Source organism: Falco rusticolus, chromosome 1, assembly GCF_015220075.1.
Source record: "Falco rusticolus isolate bFalRus1 chromosome 1, bFalRus1.pri, whole genome shotgun sequence".
In the NCBI taxonomy this organism is placed as follows: Eukaryota; Metazoa; Chordata; class Aves; order Falconiformes; family Falconidae; genus Falco; species Falco rusticolus.
Genome location: NC_051187.1, coordinates 113918673 through 113931715, shown reverse-complemented (window position 1 = coordinate 113931715; position 13043 = coordinate 113918673). Strand labels below are relative to the sequence as shown.

Below are 13043 nucleotides of genomic sequence, written 5' to 3'. Positions count from 1 at the left end.
CCCTCCTCACTGCCCTAAGGATCTTCCAATAAACAGAATAAAATGCAACTCCTTCTACAGATCTCAGCTTTCCTCTTATTTAGAAAAGGAAAAACATGTATTTTATGATGAGAAGAAAGAAATGTTTTAATCCTGACTACCTGATACTTCAAACACAAAACCAAACAGCTTTTGCACACCACACCATCTGTATGTTTTTAAAGTAATGCCAAAGAAATTTTAGAAAGTTCCCTTTCTAAAATGTTGCACTTACAAAGTGTTAATGTCTGCAGAAAGACTAATGGTTTTCCAACATATTTCTTTAATAAATGGGTTAACTAAATTAGATGATTTTTTTTTTTAATTAAGTTGGTCCCTTGCCTGGAGCAGCCAGAGTTGTTTACCCGCAATGGCCGCGAAATTCCTTGTGTTTGATGGTTTAATTATCTCCTCCTTGCCTGGTAATTCTTTTAAAGCATTTCTTTTTTGTGTGTGTGGCATATCAAACGAGAGTTATCCTTCTGGCTTTCTCTGCTTAATCTCATAAACTTACATACACTTTGTGTACCCTTTTTCACATAGGATGACTTTTAAGTGATGGACTAAGGCGGTGTTTATTTAGAGTATAAATTATTTCATTTATTTTCAGTTACCTGAGCCACTGCAGTCCATGACTTATACAGACACCTGCTACCTACAGATATGACAAGATCCAAATTTTGTTTACTCATTTGATTGCATCATCTGTCAGATGCAGAAAATTCTACTGAGAAGAGCATGGCAAGTTACATGCACCTCACCTTAGTGCTGGGTCCTGGCTTACACGGTCTGATTCTGTTAGTAGTCTGGGTATGATAAGAACTAGGTCTGAAAGCTATGAATATCCTTCACTGGACTAGAAAGGGAACACCACTATTTGGACATAAACAGAACAACCTCAAAGATAACCACATATGAAAAGAGCAAAAACCAGTATCGCTGACTGTACTAAGAGGATAAATTAACTGTAGTATGTGAGAGACTTTACAAGTTTTCTTTACTAATCAACACAGGCATACTGAACACTTCTCATTAGGTGCCAAAAAATATATGCATCTTTCATTAAAGAACAAAAAAATGAGTGCTTAACATTATATGAGGATAGAATTTACTTCAGCTCAAGGTCAGTACGGCCAACAGTAGTTCTGCATATAAATTTGTTAAGGATTGAAACAAACTAAACTTGATATTATGAACAGATTAAAACAAATGCAAATCTTTTTACCTCCCGAATAACTATTAAGACTAAAGCTATGGGACAGTTTGAAAGGCAAACCCTGATCATCGAATTACCAAATGGTTTGGGTTGAAAGGGATCTTTAAAGATCATTTAGTTCCAAACCCCCTGTCATGAGCAGGGACATCTTTCACTAGATCAGGTTGCTCAAAGTCCTGTCCAACCTGACCTCAAACACTTCCAATGATAGGGCATGCACACAACTTCCCTGGACAACCTGTTCTAGTGTCTCACCACCCTCATTGTAAACAATGTCTTCCTTATGTCCAATCTAAATCCACCCTCTTTCAGGTTAAAACCATTACCCCTTGTCCTGTCACTACAGGCCCTAGTAAAAAGTTGTTCTCCATCTTTGTTACAAGCCCCCTTCTTCCACGTGGTGAAAGGTTGCAGTAAGGTCTCCCTGGAGCCTTCTATGCTGAACTATCTCAGCCTTTCTTTAGAGGAGAGGTGTTCCAGCCCCTTGATAATTTCTGTGGCCCTTCTCTGGACCTACTCAAACAGGCCCATGTTTTTCCTGTGTTGAGGACTCCAGAGCTGGATGCAGTACTCCAGGTAGGGTCTCACAAGAGTAGAGTAGAGTAGAGGGAGAGAATCACCTCCCTTGCCCTGCTGGCCATGCTTCTTTTTATGCGGATCAGAATACAATCTGCTGTCTGGGCTGCAAGCACACATTCCCAGCTCATTTCTGATTTTTCACCCACCAGTATCCCCAAGTCCTTCTCAGCAGGTCTGCTCTCAATCCGTTCATCACTCAGTCCGTACTGACGTTGGTGACTGCCCTGACTCGGGTGCAGGATCTCGCACTTGGTCCTTTTGAAGTCCATGAGGTTCACATTGGCCCACTTTTCTCAAGCTTGACAAGGTACCTCTGGATGGTAAAAGCTTACTATAGGACGTCTAGATCTGAAGCTTACCACAAGATGCCTAGAAAGGAAGTATTAGTGACCTCGCAAGGCCAGGACATCACACTAGGCAGCCAAAAGAAAAAGGAAACCAAGAAATAGAAAAGTCTGATTTCTGTGCTTTGTGTTATATGAACAACACAAAAGACAAAGAACAGAGCACACTATCATGGCTAATACAAATAGTAAAAAGAACCAAAAATGTTTCACCAAGATGCTCACAAATCCAAATTAAAGGCACCAAAGATTCTGATGCTCTCTGTGACCCAAATGCACCTCGTCACATTCCTGCCTCATAAAGGGAATCAGTCTCACATGTGAACATTAAGGAGGCAGCCGGCTCATCATCTCCTCATACACACAGATGTTCTCGAAACATAAAGAGGGACAACACAACCTCTAAAGTAAGATGGAAAGTAGCCAAGCACACAATGACTTAACATCATTGTTAAAGATTCAGGAAAGCTGCAACACTGAGACTGTTCATGACATATTCTTCCATATCTCATCTGATAAGGTAATTTCTACTATTCCTGATGTTTTTATGACTCCCCAGAAGTTCCTGCTCCGCAGACACTAGTTCTCCTTCAGTTTCTCACCACCACTCTAACAGAGGCACATCTTACCTTGCCTGTTCAAGGTATGAGTACATTTGTCTGAAATGAGAGTCTGAGCCTCAGCCCAATGAGCATTTTCAAGATGGGACCTATACTGCCTTTCAAGATAACCAGCACTTTTGCATCTCTCTGACAATCCTGTCCCTTCTGTGCATTTCCAGAATCAACACAAGAAGGGCTAGACTACTAATATTTTTTTAAAATTTACTTTGTAATTTAAGCTAAGGAATTTTTTTTAGAACACAGAAACCAAAAGCCAAGATCTTCCAGAGTGCTTCCTTGAGCTTCAGTAAACCTACAGCACTTCAAATGGGGTCAGAACCTGCTCCCATCACTTTGGGGAGACGAGAGATGTGCGACATTGCTGACTATATAACAAAGGCTCTTTTGAATTATTTACTACAGCAGAACTAACAAATCATGTGGATGTAAAGCTGCAACACTGCTCCAAATACAGAAATGAAAAGCTAGGGTTATAACTGATGGGCCAGTACTATCTTTTAAAATTGCTTAAAAATACATCTTTTGCTATGTTTTCAGTATTCTTGCACTTCATAATTCAATTTTCATGAAAATATTTCTACCTTAACCTTCAAACTACAGTGGGAGACACTGCTCTTTCAGAACACAAAAATAGATTCTCAAAGCTGATGTTTTTCAGAACTTAGGAAGTATCTGACAAGAATACAAATGACTACAGACGTGGGCTAGATCTTCATCAGTATTTTGTCTAAGATAGGCAGGAGGCACTTATGTTTTGGGGTGTTCTGCTTTTGTTTCTTCCCTGAACTGGAACAGTTCATGAAAACAAAGCTATTAATTGTTTTTGTATTTGCAAGAAGACTAGCCACACACCTCTGATTGCTGCTTCAGGCAAAATGCCCAAGCCTGTCATTCTATAGTAACATACCAAAATTGACTGTTAAGGTAGTTTCAGCACAGAAAAAATGAATAACCACAATTTTTCTTTTGAAAAAAGATTACATTTTTTCCATATTCTCTTGTTGATAGAAATCTTAATAAATATTTATAGATAACTCTAGGACACCTCATTAGCAAGCTGTTCAACAAGTTGAGCAAGTGCTGAATTAGGTATTTTAAATAATTGTTATAAATGTATCTTCTCACAGTAACATGGAAACAACTGTAGCATGTTTCTTAGTGGAACATCAGATTTATTTGAAAATGATAGCCAACAAATGTGACCACCTGGAAGAAGACTGCAAGGTTTGGCTGTACTAGAAGAATAAGCAGATGACTCCAGATGGGTCACCTTCCCTTTGACCCCACTGCTTATGTAAGAAGTGATTTGTTTCCAGGAGCTTCAGAGGGTCTGCTTGCGTTCCTTAATCTGGGACTCATCACCTTGTTGCCAAGATCAGCATCAATAATTCCTCCAACTTGCACCCATGCCCACGTAACAGACAAGAAAGCTGTACCTGCAACTGGCAGCTGAACCATCAGTCGTTACAGAAACAGGAATTTTCTCCTACACAGGCAAAAAAAATTAGAATAAATAAAAAGTTTTTTACCTTTCATGCGATACCATACTACCAAGAACAGTAAGTTTACAGGGTTACTTTGGTAGTCCAATGCACCTTTCATCACACAGCATGCCTTGGGCATGATACACTCAGTAGCACCCCAAACACTTAAGACCTATTTTCAGGAGTAATATTTTAAAGAACAAGTCAGAGAACCTCAAACAACAACCAAGTGCTAGCCCAGAACAAAAATATCAGGAAACTGGGTGAAAAACCTCCAGGCTGAGGAGGGAGGGGAGAATAGGACTGACACCATCACACCTGCAGAGATCAAGCCTCCTCAGCCTTTATGAAATGTAATACCAAACCAGACAAAGGGATTTCACAGAACCACAGAATGTTTGGGGTTGGGTGGCACCTCTGGAGACCTCCCAGCCCAACCCCTGCCAAAGCAGGGTCACCCAGAGCGGGCTGCACAGGATCACGTCCAGGCAGGTTCTGAGTGTCTCCAGAGAAGGAGACCCCCCAGCCCCTCTGGGCAGCCTGCCTCAGTGCTCTGCCACCCTCAAAGTGAAGAAATACTCCCTCATGTTCTGAAGGAACTTTTCCGTTTCCCCCTGATCGTGGTTGGAAGTGAGAGCGCTGGACACCAAATCACAGAGTTTATTTCTGGAATACTTTCCATACAGGCCTAAAATAAACTGCCATTTAATCTCACTTCAGTGTCTGTATTCCTTTCACCCCGAGTCAGTCAGTGACTGTCACAGTATGCTTTTGTCACTGTTCAGGTTCCTATGCATCTTTAGATCGGTCTTCAGCTACAAATTGTAGGACAACTCCTATTCACATCAATATGGGCATCCACAACCTTTTTTTGAAATAAACTGATGTTTAACATGCTTTTTCTTTTGTGCAAGGTTACCACAGTCTGCCATTCAATTAAGACAACCCATCAAAACAAAAGAAACAAAAACTTATCTGTGAATGCCAAACAAAAACGATCTTAACTGAGGCGTGGTATCTCAATTTACACTTGGAGTTCAAGAAACAACTAAGATTCCAAGCTGCCAAGGAGAATTTACACAAGGTTTCCCATGCTGCAATCTATGAATGAAAAAAGTTAAAGCTGAGTTTTCAAAAGACTACATAAATGTAGAGGAACACTACTTACTGCGTCCCTCAGACTCACATACACACTGTGCAATAAGTCTCAAACCATAGATTTACTGGAACATCTATGTTTTCTGCTGCTAAGTCTTTCAGATGATTTTCAAAATACTGACGTTACAGTGTCAATGGTACCTAACAGGTTTTTTTCTGTTAAAAGCACTATAGTGGCAGAAAAGCTAAGAAAAGAGAACTGCTTTTTCCTCATTAAACACTCCTGTTTTATAGTACTTTTCTATCTTCTACTTAAAAGGAGTCATTATCAGAAACTGGTGTTTTTTTCTCAAACACACTCAGCATGTCATGACTTGTATCTTAAGCATGTATAGTCTTCTTAATTTACCACCAGATTGATTACTGATCAATGTTAGTGCAAAGTACTACATTTACATGTACATTTTTGACAGCCTGAGTACATTTCATAATCCCAGCATGTAGATAGCTTTACTTTTTCCAATACGCAGTTCCAAAGAAGCTATTGTGACCAGGCTTTTAATTTTTGTCAGAGGAAGAAAATCCAATTTTATAAAAACGTAAAGCTTTCACAGTGTTACATCAAACTGCTTTCTAATTTCACTTGCAAATATATAATGAAGCAGTTCAACAACAATGCACACAACCTTTATAGGCTGGGTCCTCTAATCCCACTCACTTTTTATGCTTTAGCAGGGAAATCTATCTTGAGGCTATCACATCTTGATAGTACAGAAACTGATTTAAAGGTTTCTTGTAGATGTTATTTTCTCCACCTTGATCAGAATTTTTGTATAATCAGACACTACTGAGGGAAATCTCTGAAAGCACTCCAAGGTATACCAACAAAGGATGTACTTGCTCACAAACAACTCCTATTGTCAGTAAAGCCCCTTTGCGATACTTGAATACTGTTGAAATGCATTTAGGCTTTTTGAGACTTATACATCGTACCATTTTTAAAAAGACTAACATCACACAAACTGGTTTTATATATATCACTTCACACAATTTTCCCTGGAGATTACGTACAATTTAATTTCTTTTATTAAAAAAAAAAAAAAATCAAAACCCAACAACATACACATACCAGATCATCTAGGTAAATTATAAATGGCCATAATACAGTTATAAAATATTAAGTCTCACTCATTATCAGCTGATAGCTTTTGTCCCACAGTTTTAAAATACACATCTTGAGTAACATTTTTAAAAATACATATGGTTTTCCTAACCAATAAGTAACTACAAACATAAGCCAGCTAACCAAGATTCAACTGTAGACTGAATTTACAGTATGCCAGCTACCTTATAGTAGCTGCCCAAACATAAATTCTCTTACTCAAACAAGATAAATTCAAGACAAATTTAAACCAATAGAAAAATAAGTGACCTCATATATAACAGGAGTACATGCAGTAAAAATATGCCTCTCTTTGAACCGAGCCGTAAGTGTGGCAGCTTCTACTGGGTTTGTTAAGAATTCCAAATGTCTTAAAGGCTTCTTCATATTTCACACTGCCATCTAGTGTAGGCTGTATTCACACATGCCAAGCTTCCGACTATCAGCACCTGAGGTACCGAGACCCAAGACTGCTTCCCTAAAAACAGCAACCACTGGTTTTGTTTATATTACCTGGAAACTATCAATTCCTAGAAGGAAATGACTATGCCAGCCAGCTGAAACAAAATACTAGAACTTAAAGCTATCTGACACCGACACTAGGAAAGCAAAAAAAAAAAAAAAAATTAATAATCCTAGAAATAAAATTAAGAATGATATACATATATTTTTTAACTCAGTGGCTAAACAGTCATCAAATATGATTCATTTGGAAAAGCGTTTAATGTAGATTAACCAAGTGAAAACTTAATTAGTGAAGGTTAAGCATCTGTGCTTGTATAGAAACTACAGATCAAATTAAACAGTATTTCTCAAACAGCAGGTCTAAACTGAGAACACTTATTTCAATGTTTGTTGGTTATTTTTTTTTTAAACTAGGTGCTTCTTCATCATTTACATCATCTGTCTTTATTCCAAGCCTTAATCACTGGATCACCACCTGATGGGCCTGATCACACTGCGCCTTCGGAAAGAGCTGTTACGCAGGACTGCAGGGAAGTTTGCTTTATGATCAACTTACCCCACAGGGGCAACATTGCCATCTTTATCATTTCCAGCTAACACAGAGAGGCTATGCCACGTGGCCATTCTACAAAAGCCACACGAATTCTGTGTCATGACAGACAGAAACGCAGAAATTCCAGATATAGTGTAGCTTTATAGCTGCCTTTGGGAGGCGGGGGCATGCAGGGAAACGTACCCAGCCCACACACTTACTTGGCTAAAGCAAAAAGGCACTTTACATACACACTCCAACTTCCAGCTAACCGATTTGAAAAACTAAACATCTTCTCATCAATTGAAAGTATATTTTTATAACTATAAAAATAGCAGACTGACATTATTCTGAATGTCAAATGCAGTATCTCCTACTCTACATACCAAATTCTGTTCTCATTCACAGTATAAACTGGAATAACCCATTAAAGAAATTTATTCCAAAATTACATCACTAGAGTAGAGAAAGGAATTTCATCCCACAAAACTCAGTTCTACTGATACCTGTTTTCTTTATACATTTACGCATACACAAAGCAAACAAAATCCAGGCAGAGCAGTGATGTTACTGTTGCAATAGAAACACCATACAATAGCACAGTGTTAATGCACTCCACTTAATGCTTAAATGCACAGCAGTAAATACACAAGATACCAAGTCACACTTAGCGCCTAGAATTTTATAACCATTTTCATGTTTGAGTCATTTTTGTAACAGAAATATGCACCCTTGGTTCAGTGCATCTTACTACCATTGCTATAACAAGCTAAAATCATAGTTTATAAATAAACAAACAATACAAAAACCTGATGGTATATGAAAAACTGTTAAAATACAATAAAAGCTTATTTCCCACAAGACTTTCTCCTTCCTAATTGTCCATTACACATCCACCTCTTACAATAAAAACCAGAGTCTTTTTAGTGCCTCGTATTAAGAAATTTCACTCTATTTGCCAAATCAGTGGGTTTGCAGCAAGCAAGAAACTCTTACTGACAAGTGTACAGCTAACAAAATTAAAGAAATTAATACAAGTGAAAGTGGTTTAGTCATACATATATGGTAAGTTTAAGAGAAAATGCTCCCCCCTGACAGACTTAGCCCAGACTGACTTTACTACTGTACTCAGGATAAATTTTCAATGAGGTCACAGCATAGGGTAAAATTTCATAGAAACAGGATATACAACAAAATGAAAAACATCCACCAAAACCACACAGATGGATTTGATTTTTAACGCCATGGCACATAGTAACAGAGAACAAAGTCAGCCTGCCAAAGAAAAGAACAGCAGCAACGTTTGACACCATACAACGTCAAGCCAGCACCTTCAGCTTGTGTTGTCTTCCGCATTTTCATTAAACAGAGCCTTCTTCAACACTGCAAACAATCTAATCACTGACAAACAGGAAGAAGATAGCTTAGTTTGTCAGGCTGAGGCAAAGAGCCTATTAGCACTCTAACCTATGGAAAGCAACATTAAACCTCTGTCACAGCTACAGAGCTGAAACTACTGTAAACACAACTGCCCTGCCCAGTCTCTTCTGGATTCAGAAGGGTGGTATGTTCTATAGAACTTGGATCTAAAACCCTTAGAAGCATAAGTAAATCCACATTTTTAAAATAGTCCCACTACAGATCCTGACATCAAGCAATTTAAAACCCATTGCTGAAACATGTAAGCACACTTTAACATTGTAAACCTGAAAAAAACCCTGCAGAATAAGCAAATGCAATTTGTTTTATTCACTCCTAAAAGATAAATTAATAAACATGGCATGTACAGCATAAGATGCCCACTTCACTTTTCAGTATGTTATCTCAGTATAACTTGCCAAAAAGGTACACAGGACTTTGAAGATAGAGAACATATCCTGTCTAACAGCAATTTTTATAGTATAACACATTGTATGAATCAAATTTGCTGTTTGGGAACCTGCCCATGTTTAGTTAACTTATGATGACAGAAGAAATGGGAGCAAATCTCTTCCCTGAGATGACCTGCTACTGACCTGGCCAAATTAACTGAATTCACCTTTGAACATTATGGGGAAAATAAACTAAAGAATCCTCAATCATTAATTTATCAATTTTTTTTTCTCTTATTAATATTCAGCTGGCAAGCAGTTAACATAGTTTTCCAACACCAGGAAACTGAAATTCACAAACCTCAACTCCTTTTTAGAGTTGCTAGCTTGGATTTTGTATCAAGACAAGCAAGTCTCTAATTAAAATCCTCTATCACCATGAAGACATCTATGAGATGAAGTCCAGCACAGCACTCAAATCTCGCACAGTGCAGCCACCCTTTCAAGGTTTGTCTCTGGTTTTCTGTAACAGATCAGTTATCCACCACAGGAGAGCCTGATAAGCTAACTGACCAGATTCTTATCTTGTCAAGTTAAGGAAAAATTAGGCATTTCTTTTAGGAAACAAACAAAAAAGAAAAACCCAAACAACCACCACACAAAAAAACTTAAGGGCTGCAAAAGCAGTATCAACTGTGACTGCTCCTAAAGAATGAGATGCAGAATCTGGGACAAAATTGTAGCAAGACTGCCAGGTTTGTAGGTAAAATCAGAAAGTGTGGAGAGGCTTCCTAAACCCATGGTAAGTAGTAGGCAAGACCAAAGGCTTGGTGAGGCCAGGACTGCCACCTCTCCCCAAATAACGTTTCATCCTTCCATCCACCTTGCGTTTTGACATGTGAAGTTAGATTTCCAAGTTGTTTTAAGAAGCCAAGGAAAAGTCCTTCACAGAATTTGATTCCTATCACTCCAGATTCCTTTGGAAGAAGGAATCCTTTTTCAAAAGTCTCATAAATAACATTTGCCATTCATCAATGGTAACAATAAAATATTAATATAATGCAAAAGATGTAATAAGCCAAACAAAACTAGCCCTTTCCAAAAATTTCCATCAGTCAGAGCATCTGGCACACAGGCAAGGTTACGAAAACATAAATTAGGGAGAGAAACATAGCTAACTACAGTTTCTAACTGTAACTAAGTGTTTCAGAATGCTAGTTCAAATTGTGATAAAATTTGAAGAAACGTTAAGTGTTGGGAGTAACTGCCTTTCAGTTTGTCTCTCTTAGCAAGCTACCTCTCTCCTGTAAATCTGTTACATAAATCCAAAAAGTATTGTTTTCATACTTCTCTGCAGAAGTCATATGCTAAAAATACGTATTCATAACAAACTAAATAATTCAGCAGACATATCCATCCTGCTACTTTTCCTCAAAAGTCATAGTGAATTTAGGCCTAGGCCTGTTCAAACAATTACTTCACCTGCAGACTATCTTGCAACCTCCACTCCTTACTGTCAACTAGCAGTGCTGTCCTCTACAGACCTGACTTGGATGCTATTCCTGGGCTTTTTGGGAGGGGGTGTTGTGGTTTGGGGGGGGTTATTTATTCTTGCAGCACAGTAGACTTTCAGGTACTAAGCACAGTATTACTCATGCATTTTGACTCACAAAACCTTCCGCTAATTTTATGAAATCTTCCAAGTCAGATCAGAAGATAAGGAGATGGTCATAAAGGAGGATCTGTAGGAGGCACCTGGATACACCTGCTCAGACTGATACACCTTAGCCTGAGGAAGACAGAATCCTTCGATAAAAAAGAACTAACATAGCCTCACAGGTAAGTCTCTCCAGAGAAACCAGAGCGAAAGAGCTATCAGCAACACTTGCAAGGTTTCAGGAACCCATGGAGAACTGGAACTTGAAGCTTTAGGTAGTCCAAGAGAGCCAGTAAAAGAAAAGCTGTATTTTAAAGGAAGGTTTCATCTTATCTTGAGCACTGTAGAAACTCCATCAGAAAGCAGAGGTAAAAAAGCAAAACCAGGGCTCTGAAGTAGTAACACTGCCACATGCTCCACTAACGTCATCAGAGCTGTAAAAATCTCACAGGACTAATTTCTGGTCATATTAATCTTGTGACTTGCACCTTAATTTTAGTGGAATTATCAGAACGTGTGAAGCAAAGAGCATTCAGTCCTGCACGGATAGTTACAGTAGTGAGGGCTTACATACACAAACCCCATCCAAATACACAGGTTCACAGGACAAAAAAATTAAGATACCACGGGGCTTTAAAGCTAGTACCAATTTAATCCAGTAAAATAAAAATAACATTTAAAAAAGAAAAAAAATCAAATGACCACAACATTGGCTTTTCAAGGATTGCTAGCACACTTGTAAATATGTATCTGAATGTAAGAAGTTTTGTTAGTAACCAATTATTTACGTAAACTCTCCCTTTGATACAGACCGAGAAACAGACATTTTCCCCCATCATTCTTGCTACGCAGACATCCTTTAAACATAGACAGAGGGTGTCTGCCAACCAGTGAAGACTGAAAATTAATCTCATTTTTTGAGATCCAAAGCCAGATTTAAATGGCATATATATAGCCAGATTTTAGTATACCTATTTTAACACATCATTAATGGGTAAATAAACAAGGAAATTTCTTCTGGCAAGGAAGAGAAATGGAAACATAATTGCCCAACAGATGAAAACATAGCTCTACAGAGACTTCATCCTACTCCTGTTATTTCAGATAAGGCACCGGGTTAGCTGTGGGGACCGGGCAAACAGGTAGCACCAGAGCTGCCACCCATGCTTCAAAATCCGTTTGTCATTTGGGGGAAAAGAAAATCGAGCTCCACTTGCTCACAGTTCGGCAATTAAACGTCATCCCCCATCCCCGCCTTTTCTGCCTGATACCATTTCAAGTTACAACTCTGCCCAACTTACCTACGCGCCATACCTTTCCCGTGGTTTCCATCGCATTTCAGCGGGCGCTGTTATGTGCAAGATGGGGAACCTACAGCTCAATTACTCCACCAATTAACCCCTTCGCGGCACCCACCGAGCCCTGCCACCCGCCTCACCAGCCGAGGACCCCCAACTTTGAAACGTGGCGGGGAACCGTTGCAGATCAGGTCCCTCAAGCCCCCCCAACGCCCCTTCGGAGCAGCCGCGGCCGGCCACGGCGCCACAGCCACGGCAGCACCGAGGCTCCTCGGCGGGCAGCGCCGCCGCCGCCGCCGGGAGAAAGTAGCAGAAATCCCCGGCGGGTCTCGGCTGGAAGTTGCCCCGGCTCCTCGGTTTCCCCCGCGCCCCCGGAGGGCGGCGGCGGGCCGGGCGGCGGGCCCTGGGGCGGCCGGGCCGCCTCCCTTCCCTCAGCCCCGGCGCTGAGGGGGCGCGACGCCCGCCCCGGCGACAGGAGAGCGGCGGCCGGCCTCAGCGCACCCCCGGTCGGATCGCCGGGCTGCGGCGGGCCCCGACGAGCGCGCCTTCGCCTTCTGCCGGGGCTGCGCACGCCTCGCGGGCTGTAACCTTACGAAACTTGATAAGGGAATAAAAGGGAGGGACTTTGGCGGAACGGATTCCCGGCTTTTAATCTCTCCCGACGCGCCGGAGCCAGCGGGGAAACGAGGAAACAAAACCCCGGCAGCGGAACGCGCCCCGCCCGCCCCGGCGCCCCCCGAGCGGCGGTTACCTGCC

At 40.4% G+C, this 13043-nt stretch overlaps 1 long non-coding RNA gene across 1 annotated transcript in view; it reads right to left on the bottom strand.

Moving 5' to 3' along the window:
* Positions 1–12592, bottom strand: part of LOC119154514 — a 44544-nt gene extending 31952 nt beyond the window's left edge. Inside the window, exon 1 of the long non-coding RNA XR_005106480.1 lies at positions 12291–12592. This is a non-coding gene — a long non-coding RNA (uncharacterized LOC119154514). The remainder of the gene's footprint in view (positions 1–12290) is intronic.
* Between the last annotated feature and the right edge of the window lie 451 nt (positions 12593–13043).